At 45.5% G+C, this 17,083-nt stretch overlaps 1 protein-coding gene across 3 annotated transcripts in view; it reads right to left on the bottom strand.

Annotated features, from left to right (window-relative positions):
• Positions 1–17,058, bottom strand: part of SPDYC (speedy/RINGO cell cycle regulator family member C) — a 32,594-nt gene extending 15,536 nt beyond the window's left edge. Inside the window, exons 1-4 of one of the 3 annotated variants that reach the window (XM_087855013.1) lie at positions 16,359–17,058; positions 6,303–6,811; positions 3,121–3,225; positions 2,258–2,329 (exon numbers count right to left, since the gene is read on the bottom strand). The gene's annotated coding sequence lies outside the window, so the exon portion shown is untranslated. Of the gene's footprint in view, positions 1–2,257; positions 2,375–3,120; positions 3,226–6,302; positions 6,812–16,358 lie in introns of those variants that run through there. The other 2 variants (XM_087855014.1, XM_045775586.2) reach the window with 2 other exon arrangements.
• Between the last annotated feature and the right edge of the window lie 25 nt (positions 17,059–17,083).

The following is a 17,083-nucleotide window of genomic DNA, read 5'->3' as shown; positions in this document are numbered from 1 at the left end:
GCAGAAGGAATAAAAGAGTAGAACTTAATAAAACAGAAAAAATTAAAAAGCCAAAATTTGGTTCTTTTATAATACCCATAAAATTGACAAACCTCTGGCAAGATTGATTCAGAATAATTTTTAAAAGAGAAGGCACAAATTAACAATAATAGGAATGAAAAGGGAGCTGTAACTACAGATATTAGAAAATAAATATATGAGGATATTACAAACAACTTTATGACAACTTTTATACTTTATATATGAAACATATACTGGGGCTCCTGGGTGGCTCAGTCGGTTAAACCTCTCAGGTTGTGATCTCGTGGTCGTAAGATCAAGCCCCACATTGGGCTCTGCACTCAGCTTGGAGTCTGCTTGAGATCCTGTTCCTCTGCCCCTCCCCCCCACTTGCGTGCGCACTCTCTCTTTCTGTCTCGAATAAATAAATAAAATAAATCTTAAAAAAGAAACATATTTTATATACTTATATTTGTTTATATGAAAGTAGATAAGTCCCTATAGAAAAATATAACTCACCAAAAATAAAACAGATGGCAATAGAAATTCTGCTTAGTCCTATAACACTAAACAAATTGAATCATTAGACAAAATCTTATAAAGAAAATCCAGGCCTATATGGTTCCACCAGTAAGATTAACTAAAATTCAAAGAACAAATAATTGCATCTTATACAAATATTCCAGAGTATAAAAAAAGAGGGCCCATCCCCCACACATCATCAGGGTACTATATACTTGATACCAAAAAGCCAATAGACTATAAAAGAAATTCTTCAGGCTCAGAAACATAGATGTAAAAACCCTAAGCAAATTATTAGTAAACTCAATCTAGTAATATACAGGAAAGATAACACACTGTGCCCAAATTGGATTTATTCTAAAAAGGCCAGGTTAGTTAGGGGCGCCTGGGTGACTCAGTCGGTTAAGCGTCCAACTCTTTTCTTTTTTTAAGATTTATTTATTTATTTATTTATTTACTTATTTGGCAAAGAGCGAGCAAGAGAGCACAGCAGGGGGAGCAGCAGAGGGAGAGGGAGAAGCAGGCTCCCCGCTGAGCAGGGAGCCCAATGAGGGACTCAATCCCAGAACCCCGGGATCATGATCTGAACTGAACGCAGACTCTTAACCCACTGAGCCACTCAGGCACCCAAAGCGTCCGACTCTTGATCTCGGCTCAGGTCTTGATCTCAGCTCAGGTCTTGATCTCAGGGTCGTGAGCTCAGGCCCCTTGTTGAGCTCTGAGCTGGGCATGGAGCCTACTTAAAATCAATCAATCAATCAATCCGAAGGCCAGGTTAGAAATGAGAAATATAATGAATGCAATTTACCTCTTTAACAGATAGAGGGGAAAAATTGCATCACCTCAACGAATGCACGGAATGCATCTTGCCGTGCCCAGTGAAACGCACCCCAAGGGCACACCGCACCAGTAGGGATGTGTGGCCGAGAGCAACAGGAGAGGGAGTGTCTGGGCAGAAAGTTTGAGCCAGTTGTTGAAACGGGATCTGGATACCGGGAGCTTGATTGGGCGTGCGGTCAGTTTTATACCGAAAAAGCAAATCCTTTCAATTCTTAACTGGAATATTTTGGTAAGCATATGTGTAATAAAACAGCCGCTCAAGTTTATGAGAAAAATGATAGCAAGGTAATGAGTTTAAAAATAATATAAAGTAGGGTTGTGGTGGCCGGGGAGATGTGTTGGGAGGAGGAAATGGGGAAACAGAGATGTCGCTGATGTTGTGTTTTTCAAGCCGGGTGTTTAATTTATTATTTCACTCCATTGCTTACGAATATCTGACATCGATTATTTTGTACATATCAAATATTTCATAATTTTAACAAGTGAACTCAACAGGTTGCCTCTCAACCCGTAGTCTCTGGGATTCCACGTCTTAGATACTAATTCTATCTTCCCCACGGAAGCCTGGGGCTGCTTGGCTTCTCCCTTTTTCTCTCCCTCCCCCATTTACTCAAATACCGCATCCTGGCCCTCTCTATGCCTGGAGGGTGTCTGTCCACCCCGCCCAGACCACAGCAGGCTGTTTTTATCTCCGTCTGAGGGCTGCATCAGCTTCCTGACCACTCTTCCTGCTCCAGCGGCTACCCCCTCCCTCCTCCAGCCCCTCCCTCTACTGCGGCCCTCAGGACATTCCCAGGGCAGACCTGCTCCTGTCTCCGGCTTGGACCCTGCAGCATCTTCCCACGGACCCTAGTCTGGCTGTTAACAAGGCCAAGCGTGCCCGGTCTCCACTCACCTCTTCACAGTCCGTTTCGGCCATTCTCAGCGTCACTCCCCCAGCTCATCACTCAGGGGTTCTCCTTGTTTCCTAAAATACACCCACACTTTCAGGCCAGAGGGTCTTCCTACTGATCCTTGTTCCTTTTTCCCTTCCACCCACCCTACGCTCTCATCTTCTTTTGGTTCCATCTTACATGTGACCTCCTCATCCCATTTTTCATTATTTTTTATTATTCGTTACCAGGTATGGCCTTTGAAAACTGCTCTAACAATCTCCCTCATTTTCTATATCCCAGATTTCCAGCCCAGTGCAGATCTCCAGGGCACCCAGAGGATAGCAGAGCCACAAGACAGAAGGAGCCTGGGTTCTTGCATCACCAGGTGGAAGCCTGCCCTCCAATTTCTCCTCTCTCTATCGAAGCCACTGGTGTATTTGTTATCTTTTGTTGTATAAAAATTACCCCAGAACGTTGTGGTTTAAATTAAAAAAGGGGCGTCTGGGTGGCTCAGTCGGTTAAGGTTCTGCCTTCGGCTCAGGTCATGATCCTGGGGTCCTGGGATCAAGCCCCATATCTGGCTCCTGGCTCAGCAAGAAGCCTGCTTCTCCTTCCGCCTGCCACTCTCCCTGCTTGTTCTCTCTCTCTCTCTGACAAATAAATAAATAAAAATCTAAAAAAATAAAAAATAAATAAATTGAAAAAGAATTTACTACCTCCCTGTTCCATAGCTTAGGAAATTCAGGAGCAACAGAGCTAGGAAGTTCTGACTCACTGTTTCTCCTGAGGTTTGCAGTCAGGATGTTGGCCAGAGCCTCCATCGTCTGAAGGCTTGATAGGGGCCGGAGGTTTGCGGGGTCCCCCTCCTTGGGGGCTCACTCACATGGCTGGGGGCTGCGGGGCCTCCGTTGCACACCACGTCGTCCTATCCAGAGGGCTGCTTGCCTGTCTCCCTGCCATGGCATCTGGCTTCCCCAGAGTGAGTGACCTGAGACACAGAGCAAGCAGGAAGCCAAAGTGCCTTTTGTGACCAAGTCTCACAAGTCATGCCATCACTTTTGTTTTCATCTACTCATTAGAAGCGAATTACTGAGCCCAGTTCACACTCAAGGAGGGGGAATTAGGGGCCACCTCTTGGAAAGAGGAGAATCAAGAGCACATGGATATATCCTAGAAACGCCACACCCCAGCTGAACCCATTCATCCATCTACGTGGTACGTGCCCCTGAGACGAAGCAAATCAGAGAACCAGAGGGCTGTCTCGCCGTGACCTCGGGGTGCAGGAGTCCCTGGGCACCCACCTCCTGGAATTCTCCCGTGTTTCTCTGCTCAGATCCTGGTCCTGCTTTCGGCGATGACTGGTCACAACTTCTCCTCGCTCCTCCCACCTCTCACACTCGTTCCCTTGTCCTGTTCCTGGAGCTACCTGAACCCACATCTGTGCACACCTCCCACAGGGACAGAAGGACTGTCTCTCCTCCCTTCAGACACTCTGAGTCCTCCTCATCTGCTCCACCTCCCCTCCCCTCCCCTCTCGATCCCCCAACGTCAACACTTCTCTATGTGTTTCCTTGTTTATTTGTTGTCTGTTGACTGGAAGCTCCAGGAGGACAGGGATTTTTACCTGTTCTGCTCACGAATGCGTTCTCTACAATGAGCACAAGGGCTGGCTCGTGGTGGGCACTCGGTAAATACTTGCTGGATAATTGGGTGATGGGCATTAAGGGGGGCATGTGATGTGATGAGCCCTGGGTGTTATACGCAACTCACGGATTGTTGAACACTACCTCTGAAACTAATGATATACTCTCTGTTGGCTAATTGAATTTAAATTTAAACACTTGCTGGATAAAGAAATGACTGAATCAGGGGCAGCAGGGAGACTCCATTCTAATGGCAAAAAGGCAGGACGAAAAGTATGTATCTCACATTTCCTGCACTGGGCAAGAAGGTTCATGAGGGCAGAAAGTGTCTTCTTGCTCCCTACTGAGTCCCCAGCACACAGCTCCGTGCCTGGCACATAACAGGCCCTGTAAATGTGTGTTGATTGGCTGAGTGCGAACTGATTGCCCAAGCCAGCAACTTATTTCCCCCACAACTTTCTTTGTTTACAATACACTTGGGTAACAGGTGCTGTCTCTGGGCCTTCCTTATTCCACCCCTGTATTCTTTGTCCCTTTCATAGATGCCCTCAGGGTCTGCGTTTAGAGTTATGACATGGCCTCACCCCTGGCCACCTGCCCCCTGCCGCGGGCAGAGACTTGGGCTCCCTGTCCCTGCTCTGCCCTCCAAGGACACTCAGATTGTGTAGCCCAGTGGTGACTGCTCCCCGGCTTTGCCCAAAGACTGTGGGTAATGACTGAGCCCCAGACACTGCTTGGATTGGGGGTGCAACTCACCACAGGTCCTGGGGGAGTCAGGTCCAGACAGTGGGGGCTGTTGGCTCGCAAGAAGTGCAGGGGAGTGTGGGGGAACCAGACAACTGTCCTAGCTCTGCCACTCTCCAGCAGGCTGACTGGCTAAGTCTCCTAGCCTCTCTGAGCTTTGGCTTTCTCATCAATCAAATGGTAACTTGGGGGGCACCTGGGTGGCTCAGTCAGTAGAGCATGCGACTCTTGAACTTGGGATCATGAGTTCAAGCCCCACGTTGGGCTTACAGATTACTTCAGGGAAAAATGGCAATTTGTCACAGGGATCGAGAAAATGCATGTGTTGCAAAGTAAAGAGGCTGAGGGGCCACCCTGCCTGGGTTAAATCCTGACTTTGTCTTTCTCTGTTAGCTGTGCAAACCTCAGGCAAGTTACCTAATCTTTCTCTACCTCAGTTTCCCCAACCAGGAAAGAAGCGTGCTAATGGTACCTGGTCTGTAGGATTGTGATAAGCCAGGCGTACGGTCAGAGCTCAACACACATGGGCTGTGTGGCCAACCTTACAATTTACACCACACGCAGAGGAGTTATTCTTAGTATTCCGAACCCTGCCCTGACAGAGGTCACAGACACAGGAGTAATGACAACGTAGGGTCTGATGAGACTGTGTTCCCACTGGCTCAGTGCCACGGGCACCAAGGGGAGGGAGAGAGTCATTGAAGTGTCTCTGGAGCTGCACTAAGCATTTTCCCGGCAAACGGAAGGAGGAAAGCATCTCACACGAAGGAGGAATGAAAGAGAAGAAAGCTACGCTGAAGAGACAAGCAGAGTGTGAGGAATGAGGACGAGTTAAGTTTGGCCACGACACAAAGTCTGGCCACGACGGTGGGGGCGGCAGGCTGAAGCCGACACGCAGGAATCCAAATGCCCAGTGAGGAAGGCCTTCGGCAGAGCAGTGAGTGGACGTGGGGGTAGCCATCTGGCTCACGTGGCACCCGACCCAGCCCCCTCCCAGATGCCTTCCTGGCTTGCAAAGGTTGGGATGGAAAAATAAAAATGTTCCAGCTGTTTAACTGCAATCATGTGAGACTTAACTCTGGAACTGAGTGAAATGGAGCCCCCCCCCCCCCCGCCCCAGCCCCAGGCCTGCCTTCTGCTGGTGTGGCTCCAGCACGGATGGTGCGGCTCTGGAACCACGGTGCTATGGAAGCTTCTAGGTCCCTGACAGCAGTCACCACCTCACGGGAACATCTGTTGTGATATGCCCCCTCCAGGGGCTCTGATGGGAACCCTGCCCAGGAAATGAGTTTGAACAACCCAACAACAACAACAACAACAACAAAACCCAAAAAAAGCAAAAACAAACAAAAAACCAATCCCAACAGGAATTGTCCCCTCAGTCCCCCAAGAAGCTGCTGCCCCGGGTCCCTGATTCTGCCGAAACCTACCACCCCAGGGCGGTCAGGCCCGAGTCAATGACCATATCCAGCCATCTATTCCCCCATCCAAACATTTGTTTATTCACTCTTTCAATATCCACTGAACTCGTATTGTGTCCCAGACCCTGGACCTGGGGCTGGGAACAGTGAGACAAACCAGACATCGTGCCCGCTTTGGTTTCGGTGATCCATTGCTATGAAACAGACCACCCTCAAACTGAAAGGTTTGCAACAATAACCACCATGTGTTTCCTTACAATTTTGCAATTTGGGCAAGGCGCTCCCTCCGCGGAGAGCTCTTTTCTCCTCCATGCGGCATCATCTGGAGCAGCCGGTTATTTTACAAGCAACAGATGGGTTTATTCGGGAATCGCCGAGAATTACAACCTGGGACAAGCAGGCTCCAGCAAAACCAGGAGCAACTCCCTGACCGAGCAGAGGACCACTCTTTTATAGAGGAAAGGGGGGGAGTCGGGGGTTATAAACTAAAAGTCCATTGGAGTAAACTGGGAGCTTGAAGTATAGCGGTTTCTCAGTGGCTGGGCTGTGACTGTCCGTCATTGGCTGGGCTGTTGCTGGGGCAAGAAGAAATGTTCCCTCCTCTTGCTGGAATAGTGCAGGAGTATCCCCTTGCTAGGTTCCTCTCTTCCCCTTGGGTCTGCGGTAGACAGCCAGGGCTGGGCGTGAGAGCTCCCCCTGCCGGCCTCCTGGCTCCATTCTAAATGAGGTTTCCTTTTCTCAATTTTCACACCAGCATGGGCTTACTCTAGGAAGAAACAATGTAATAAACGTGTGTCAGATAAATGATGGGACAAATTCCCGATATGTGCTCCTGGAGCCAATACCCCGCTGAATTAAGGGGTGAGCATGGCTGGTCAAGGAGTGCCAAGCATGTCTCCATTTCAACGCGTGCCCCAAGTAGCAAAGCTAATGCCCACAGAGCTGGGACAGGTAATGAGCGGGAGTGACCTTGGCCTCCAGGGACTGAAAAGCACTGGCCCCATCCAAGCAGCTCTTACCAGGAAGGTGGGCCCAGTGGGGCCAGTCAAGTTTCCTGGAGGAGCCAGACATCCTTACTTCTTATGTGAAATCTTACACATTTTAAGCAATGACAACTAATGGATAAAACATTGTCAGTCCTGTGCGGGTCAAACAAAACTCGACCACGGGCCAGATGTGCCTACAGGCAGGCAGCTCAGGTCTCTGATCGGAAGGCTGTTTGTCCTCCGGAAAGCCAATGGTGCTCCATGAAGCTTCAGGCTTACCCTGCCACGCAGCTCCCAGCAACCCAGAATTGCTGCTGCCTTCACTTTTAAATCTTTATTTTTCTGTTTATGAAAGGAATCCCCTTACTTGGTGAAAACCTCAAACCTTACAGAAATTTCTAACATAACCCATAAACAGACGTAATCCTATCTCTACCTCCTACCCACATAACCACCAGTAACAGCTGGTGAATATTCCTCCAGATATTTTACGAATTATTTTTTTTTCAGTTCACAAAATTGAAATCTTACTGTATAACCATTTTACGATCTTTTTTTTCTATAACAGGATAGACAACTTTTCGTGGCAGCGACATTGATCTGAACTCATCCTTCTTAATGCCTGCGTTTAGGAGACCCAGTGGTCAAGGTGGATGATTGTGAAATCAGATACTCCCGGGGTTCAAATCCTGTGTCTACCACTTCGATTCTAAGTGACTGGTCAAATGGCTCAAGCTCTCTGAGCCTCCGTTTCCTTGTCTATAAAATGAGGGAAGTAATGGTGTCTACCTTGCCAGGATTAAGTGAACACACGAATGTAGGGTCTGGCATATACTCTGCATTTGACGAACTTTGGTTACTACTCTAACCATTCTGCTGTAAGGTTATATAAATCTCACCATTTGCCTATTGATGGGCATGTAGGTTGTTTCTAAATTTTCTCTCTTACAAACTGTGCTTCAGTGAATTCTTTGTTAAGATGGAGTCCTAGAATTGAAACTGCTGGGTCATGGGGTGTCCACATTTTTTTTTTTTTTGGACTCATTGAAATCCTCAAAATCATTTTATAAATGATTATACAAGTAATAGATGAATACATTCTCTTTCATATGGTTTTAAGCTGCTCATAAGTATGCAGGATAAAACAGCCATCTCTCGGGGTGCCTGGGTGGCACAGCGGTTGGGTGTCTGCCTTCGGCTCAGGGCGTGATCCCGGCGTTATGGGATCGAGCCCCACATCAGGCTCCTCCGCTGGGAGCCTGCTTCTTCCTCTCCCACTCCCCCTGCTTGTGTTCCCTCTCTTGCTGGCTGTCTCTATCTCTGTCAAATAAATAAATAAAATCTTAAAAAATAAATAAATAAAAATGAGGAAAATCCTTTCCCCCTTTAAAAAAAAAAAAAAAACAGACATCTCTCTTCACAACACTCCTCCCCCGTCCCACCTCCTCCTCTTTTCCCTAGAGATGTCCCCTTTATTTATTTTTCTTTTTTCTTTTCTCTCTCTCTTTTTTTTAAGTAGGCTCTATGCCCAGCTTGGAACCCACCATGGGGCTTGAACTCAAGACCCTGGAATCAAGACCTGAGCTGAGATCAAAAGTTAGACGTTTAACGGACTGAGCCACCCAGGCACCCCTAGGTGTCCCCTTTGGAAGTGTAATCCTTGTCAATAGGCGCATGTAATACAAAATATGTATATAAATACACACACAGAGCTAATTTTTTCTTTACATCAATGAGACCATACTTCTAACATTATTCTGGAAGTTACTTTTTTAACCTAATAAAATGTCTTAGAAGTTTTTCTACATCAGGCTATGTAGACTTACCTCATTCTTATTACTTAAAGAAAGATTCCTGACTACAAAAAGAGAAAAATGTAGGGGCACCTGGCTGACTCAGTCGGTGAAGCACGTGACTCTTGATCTCAGGGTTGTGGTTTCGAGCCGCACATGGTGTGTAGAGACTGCTTAAAAATAAAATCTAAAACAAATCTAAATGTTTTATCCGTGATATACTATATACCATATATATTCCTCTCACTTTAAAAAATTCTTGGTATTGGGGCATCCGGCTGGCTCAGTCAGTGGAGCATGGGGCTCTTGATCTTGGGGCTGTGAGTTTGAGCCCTTCACTGGTTATGGAGATTGCTTTAAAATAAAATCTTAAAAAAAAAAAAAACAAAGTAGACACACCTATGTGCCCTCCACCAGCTTAGGAAAGGAAGAGGTTCTGGTTTTATTAAAGATTTTATTTATTTAGAGAGAGAGAGCAGGAGGGAGGGCAAAGAGAGAGGGAGAGAAAAAATCTCAAGCAGACTCCTCGCTGAGCCCAGAGCCTGACTCGGGGTTCGATCCCACAACCCTGAGATCATGACCTGAGCCAAAACCAGTCGGATGCTCCATTGACTAAGCCATCCAGGAGCCCCACATTTTTTTCTTTGTTTTATAACGTAATCTCTACACCCAACGTGGGGCCTGAAACCACAACCCTGGGATCAAGAGTCACATATACGTATCTTAAAATAAACTCTTAAGTTCCATGAAAAACTCTTTTGATCTAGATTGAAATTTTAGGTCAGTTTGGAGGAGAACTGAGATTTCCTGCCAGAAATGCACAAAGGTACCAGTATCTCCAGATCCTTGCTAACACTTGTTATTGTTGCTCTTTTCATGCCTGTCTTTCTTATTGTAACCATCCTAGTGAATGTGCAGTGATCTCATTGTGGTTTGGATTTGCATTTCCTTCGTGTGCCTGTTGGCCATGTCTTCTTTGAAGAAATTTCTGTTCAAATCCTTTGCCATTTTTGAATTGGGTTGTCTTTTTATTACTGAGTTGTAAGAGTTCTTTTTACATTCTAGATACAAATCTTTTATCAAATATATGATTTGCAAATGTTTTCTTTTATTCTGTGAGTTGTCTCTTCAATTTCCTGATGGTGTCTTTTGAAGCACAAAAGTTTTAAATTTTGATGATGTCTGATTTATCTAGCTTTTCTTAAAAGGCTGTGCTTTTCGTGTCATATCCAAGAAACCATTATCTAACTAACCCAAGGTCATGAAGATTTATGCCTGTTTTTTCCTAAGACTTTTGTACTTTTAGGTCTTACGTTTAGGTCTTTGATCCATTTTGAGCTAATTGCTTCTGTATGGTGTGAGGTAGGGTTCCCAGCATCATTTGCTGACAGACTACTTTTTCCTCACTGCATTGTGTTGGCACCCTTGTTGATAATCAAGTGACCATAAGTGTCTGTGCTTATTTCTGCACTTTTAATTCTACTCTATTGCTTTATTTGTCTGTCCTTTTGTCAGTACTACATAATCTTGATTATTGTGGCTTGGTACTAAGTTTTAAAATCGGGAATATGAGTACTCCAGCTTTCTTCTTCCTTCTCAAGAATGTTTTCTCTATTTTGGGTCTCATTCATTTCCACATGAATTTGAAGATCACCTCATTAATTTTTGCAATGAAGGCAGCAGGGATTTTGACAGGGACTGCTGAATTTTAGATTTCAATTTTGGGGACAAAGCCATCTAAAAATATTAAGTTCTGTAGTCCATAGTTATAAGATATTTTTCCATTTATTTAGATGTTTAATTTCTATCAACAATGTTTTGTATTATTCACTGTACCAGTCTTACATTTCTCTTGTTCAATTTATTCATAAGCATTTTATTCTTTTTCGTGCATTGTGAATGGAATTTTCTTGATCTCATTTGTGGATTGTTCATTGCTAGTGAATAAAACTACAACTGAGTTTTGCATATTGATCTTCTATTCTGCAACCTTGCTGAACTCACTTACTAACTCTAATAGTTTTTTGATGGATTCCTTAGGGTTTTCTATATGCAAGATTCTGCCATTTGCAAATAGACCTACTTTTATTTCTTCCTTTCCAATTAGATGACTTTTATTTATTTTCTTGCCTAATTACCTGGCTAAAACTTTCAGTATAATACTGAATAGAAGTCACAAGGGTGGACATTCTTTTCTTGTATCTGATCTTAGAAGGAAAGCATTCAGTCTTTTACCATTATGTATAATGTTAGATATGTGTTTTTCATACATGAAAGCCAGAGTCAGATGTTTAACTGACTGAGCCACCCAGGTGCCCCTAGTTTGGGTTATTTTTAAATTTATTTTTATTTTTTATTAAGTTTTACATTTTAATTCCAATGTAGTTAACATACAGTGTTATCTTAGTGTCAGATGTACAACAGAGTGATTAAACAATTCTATACATTACTCAGTGCTCACCATGATAAGTGTGCTCATAATCCTCTTCACCTATTTCCCCCATCCCCCTGCCCACCTCCACTCTGGTAACCCTCTGTTCTCTATAGTTACGAGTCTGTTTTTTGGTTTGTCTCTTTTTTTCCCCTTTGTTTGTTTTGTTTCTCTTTTTTTTTTTTTTTTAAGATTTTATTTATTTATTCAACAGAGATAGAGACAGCCAGCGAGAGAGGGAACACAAGCAGGGGGAGTGGGAGAGGAAGAAGCAGGCTCGTAGCGGAGGAGCCTGATGTGGGCCTCGATCCCATAATGCTGGGATCACGCCCTGAGCCGAAGGCAGACGCTTAACCGCTGTGCCACCCAGGCGCCCCTGTTTTGTTTCTTGAATTCCACATATGAGTGAGATCATATGGTATTTGTCTTTCTCTGACTGACTTAATTCACTTCGTATTATACTCTCTAACTCCATCCATGTTCTTGCAAATGGCAAGATTTCATTCTTTTTTATGGCTGAGTAATATTCCATGTGCATGTATAGAACATCTTCCTTATCCAGTCATCTATCAATGGACACTTGGGCTCACCTGGCTATTGTCAATAGTGCTGCAATAAACAGAGGGGTGCACGTATCCTGTTGGATCAGTGTTTTCATATTCTTTGGGTAAATACCCAGTAGTGTGATTACTGGATCATAGGGTAGCTCTATTTTTTATTTTCGAGGCACCTCCACACTGTTCCCCACAGCGGCCGCACCAGTCTGCATCCCCACCAGCAGGGCACGTGCGTTCCTTTTCCTCCACATCCTTGACGACACTTGTTTCTTCTTTTTTTTATTTTAGTCCTTCTGACATGTGTGAGGTGATATCTTATTGTGATTTTGACTTGCATTTCCCTGATGATGAGTGATTTTGAGCATTTTTTCAGTGTCTGTCAGCCATCTGGGTGTCTTCTTTGGAGAAATGCCTGTTTCTGTTCATGTCTTCTGCCCATTTTTTAATTGGGTTGTTTTGGGGGCACTGAGTTGCATAAGTTCTTTATATATTTTCGATTCTAACCCTTTACTGGATATGTCACTTGCAAATATCTTTTCCCATTCAGTAGGTTGTCTTTTAGTTTTGTTGATTGTTTCCTTTGCTGTACAGAACCTTTTTATTTTTATATAGTGCCAACAGTTTATTTTTGCTTTTATTTCCCTTACTCAGGAGACATATCTAGAAAAATGTTGCTGTGAATGATGTCACAGAAATGACTGCCTTTGCTCTCTTTTAAGATTTTTGTGGTTTCAGGACTCACATTTAGATCTTTAATCTATTTCGAGTTTATTTTTGTGTATCGTGTAAGAAAGTGGTCCAGTTTCATTCTTTTGCATGTAGCTGTTCAGTTTTCCCAACACCATTTATTGAAGAGACTTTCTTTTTCCCACTGTATACTCTTGCCTCTTATGTTAAAGATTAATTGATCACACAATTGTGGGTTTGTTTCTGGGCTTTCTATCCTGTTCTATTGATCAATGTGTCTATTTTTTGAAAAGATTTTATTTATTTGAGAGAGAAAGAGCACGAGCAGGGAGTAGAGGGAGAGGGAGAAGCAGCAGACTCCCACTGAGCAGGGAGCCCGACACGGGGCTTGATCCCAGGACCCTGGGATCGTGACCTGAGCCGAAGGCAGATGCTTAAGCAGCTGAGCCACCCGGGCGCCCCCGAGGTATCTAGTTTTGTACCAGTACCATATCTTTTTGATTACGACAGCTTTGCAGTATGACTCAAAATCTGGAATTGTGATGCCTCCAACTTTGTTTTTCTTTTTCAAAATTGTTTTGGCTATTTGGGGTCTTTTGTGGTTCCGTACAAATTTTAAGATTATTTGTTGTAGTTCTGTGATAGGGATTGAGTTGTGTTTGTAGATTCCTTTGGGTAGTATGAACATTTTAACAATATCTGTTCTTACATCCTTGAGCACGAAACATCTTTCCATTTGAATCGTCTTCAATTTCTTTTTTTTTTTTTAAAGATTTTATTTATTTATTCGACAGAGATAGAGACAGCCAGTGAGAGAGGGAACACAAGCAGGGGGAGTGGGAGAGGAAGAAGCAGGCTCGTAGCGGAGGAGCCTGATGTGGGGCTCGATCCCGGAACGCCGGGATCACGCCCTGAGCCGAAGGCAGACGCTCAACCGCTGTGCCACCCAGGCGCCCCTGAATCGTCTTCAATTTCTTTCATCAGTGTTTCATAGTTTTCAGACTACAGGTTTTTCACTTCCTTGCTTAAGTTTCTTCCTAGGTATTTTAGTATTTTTGGTCCAATTTTACATGGGATTGCTTTCTATTTTCTCTTTCTGTTGCTTCATTATTGGTGTCTAGGAATGCAACAGATTTCTGTACATTCATTTTGTATCCTTTGACCTTACTAAATTCATTTATCAGAGCTTCCCCCATGATCAGGAACAAGATAAGGATGTCCACTCTAGCCACTTTTATTCAACATAGTACTAGAAGTCCTAGCCACCGTAATCAGATAAGAAAAAAGAATAAAAGGCATCCAAATTAGTGAGGAAGAAGTAAATTTTTCACTATTTGAAGATGACATGATACTATATATAGAAAACCCTTTAGTTTTGGTTATTTTTAATCATGCAAGTGTCTGATTTTCTTTTAAATCTGCCTTTTCAATGCATTAAACATTATTGGAATAGATGGATCCAACCATTCTCTTCCTGATGGACACGTGGGGATTTTTTTCTCTCTTATCAAACCTTCCTTCCCATTTTACATGTTATTGTACCCAGTATTTAAATTTTTTAACCTCACCAATCAAATATTATTATTTGTTACCTAACTTATTAAAAATCTAATTTGTGGGGTGCCTGAAGTGCCTGGGTGGCTCAGTCAGTTAAATGTCCGACTCTTGGTTTCAGCTCAGGTCGTGATCTCAGGGGGGTGAGATCAAGCCCCGTGACAGGTTCTGCACTGGGCATGGAGCCTGCCTGAGATTCTCTTTCTCCCTCTCCATCTGCCCCTCTCCACCCTGTAAAAAATCTAATTCGTGATGAATTTATTTAATTTTGAAATAGATGTAATGATTTGGTGAAAATACTTTTTTAAACCTTTTTTTGTATGTATGATACATCGGGGGTCCCCACATACAGGGCATATGCCTGAAGGGCAGAGTGTGGGGGGGGGAGGTCAGGAGTGAGATGAGGGGGCAGAGGATCTTTCTGGCCACTGTGGGGACAATAAGCGGAGAGTAGAGTATAGGAAAGGTGACCAGTTGGGTGGCTGTTAAACTGGCCCAGGCATGAGAAGATGATGGTCTAGACTAAGACCAGGAGATAAAGATGGAAAAGAAAGAATGACTTCTAGAGACACTTTGGAGGTTGACTCAACAGGACCTCATCTCTTGAGTAACAGACTGTAAGAACTCCTACCTGGTTTCCCTGCTCCCACCTCTGCCCCCCACCCCACTACATTCAATAACACAGGTGCTAGGGTGATCCTTTTAGACCTAAGTAGAGCAGGTTACACCTCTACTCAGCACCTCCAATGGCTCCTCATGTCATTCAGAGTAAAAGCCACAGTCCTTGTCCTGGCTAATGCCTTCTGGGTCTGCCTCCTCCTCCTCCTCCTGCTAACCCTTTTGCTGTTTCCACTCCAGCCACACTCGCCTCCTCCCAGCAAACCAGGACAGGTCAGCTCTTAACCGGCTGCGACTCTTTACCCAGAAATCCCTTTGGTTCATGCCCCTTCCTCCTTCAAGTCTTTGTTCAGCTTCTCACGGATCCTGCAACCTGCTTCAAGCACCCTACCACACTCCTGACCCCTTTTATTCTGCTCTTTTTTGCCGGCAGCACTTAGCACCTACTCGTTACCTCCCAACACAGTAGAGATTCACTTATATTATGTACAGGGTTTATCCCCCATCACATCCACCAGGGTAAGACCTCACAAAGGCAGAGATCATTATTTTGTCTAAGTTCCTAGAACAGGCTGCATCCGACACATATTTGTAGACAACTGAATAAATGATTTAATGACCAGTGCGGGTGTGGGGACAGATGGAGAGGGAGCGGGTGAACAAGATGCCCCGGTGTCTGAAGCCAGGGTAGGGGTGGAAGACTAAGAACACCGAAATGTTTTAAAAGCAGGAGGTATTCCAGCTGCAGAGCGGACCTGGAAGCCATCAGCACATGATGGGGGTACTGAATCCACAGGAGCAGAGGGCATTATGCAGAGAAAACAAACAGAAGGGGCCAACATGGACACCAACATCTAGGATAGACGGGAAAGACAGAGAGGAAAGGGGTTAAATGCACAGCCAGAAAGAAAAGCAGAGGCCTGTGGGATCACAGAAGCTCAGGGAAGAGACTTTTTAAAAGAGGAGCGAGGTCGGTCGAGTCAGGCAAGAACTGAAAGCTGACCACTGGATGAAGTCACTAGAAAGTAACACATGGCCTTGTCGGGGAGCCAACACTGTGACAGGTTACAAGCTAAACTGCTCAGGTCAATTCAGGAGGCGGTGAAGGTGGCTGAGGCCAACAGGACAGGACTTTAGAGTCAGACAGACCCGAGGCCAATCCTAGAACAGATCTTGTAAAATCCCTGAACCTCAATTGTCCCACGTACAAAATGAGCATAGCATCCCCTAGCCCATACACTTCAGTGATTGGATTGCTACGAGACAGAGGAAAATGTAAGACACAAATTGGGCGTGTTGGCTTCATTCTGTCAAGGAACAGACTGGCTTGGCTGCGACTGAGACACAAACCGAAATACTGGGCAGCCCAAGACCAGTGGTAGCTGCGACTGTGGCCCGGTAGTGGACTATACAAGGAGGGCAAGGCTGTAGGCACAGGGAAGCTGAAGTCGATCCCTTTGCATAGAACACCATCCCAAGATTAGACGGTGTTAAATATCTGCCTTCCTAGCCCTAGAAACACCAGCCTGCGCCTCCCTTTCGTGGCGCAGCAAACATTCCCCCTGGGCAGACACAGATCACCCGCCCACGGATGGCAGAGCCCCCCGCCCCCTCCGGCGGCTGTCCGCCCACTGAGGTTGGACCTAGACCTAGGCAACGCTGCCTTTAGTGCCTAGCAACCGCTCACCTGCTTTTCTCTTTCCATAGGACCGCAAATTTCTTTCCTTTTTCTTATTGATCCGCGTAACTCTATCTCGGCCAATGAGTAGCAGCCACGGGGACCCAACATACTCCCACACAATTTGGGGGTGATCGTGGAGGAGCAAATTTTTCTTTTCTGAATCTAGTTCTCCAGGAAGGCATCTCAATTGTCAAATTGTTGTGAAATCTTCTGGAATGAGACTCTAAAGCATTTTATTTCTCTTAAGCCCAGAACGTCCGTCCCTTGCACGCTCTCCCCTCCAAGTGGTACGGTCCGCACAAAGTCCCACCTTCCTCCCCGCCTCGAGAGCCTGAGTCCTCCGCTGGGTTGAGTCCACTCGGAGACGGAGGCGATACCATCCGGGACTCATAAACGGGGGGACTCCAACCAGCCGCCGGGCTGCCCTATTCCGCTCCGACCGCCTGTCGCATCTCTTACTACGGCCTTGGGCACGAAGCCTCGATCCGGTGGTGGGACCACCGCTCCCGGCACCACGGAGGGTGCGCGGTGCGGCCAAAGGAGGGGTGCACTTGGTACGATCCGCACTGCTCCCCACCGGAAGTGAGGTGTCTCACTCCCGAAGTTCCGGCTCGCAGGGGGTGGGGAGTGTTGTTAACCGGAGCCGCCTCCGCAGTCGCGGGTATCGAGCGGGCTCGCGGCGCTGGGCTCCTGGTGAGTCGGCCGGGGTCGGGCCCGGGTTGTGGTTGGGA

The sequence above is a fragment of the Ursus americanus genome, chromosome 24, assembly GCF_024610735.1.
Source record: "Ursus americanus isolate L20-20 chromosome 24, mUrsAme1.1.p, whole genome shotgun sequence".
Taxonomy (NCBI): domain Eukaryota; kingdom Metazoa; phylum Chordata; class Mammalia; order Carnivora; family Ursidae; genus Ursus; species Ursus americanus.
Note: the sequence above shows the minus strand (reverse complement) of the source record. Positions and strands in the feature narration are given on the sequence as shown.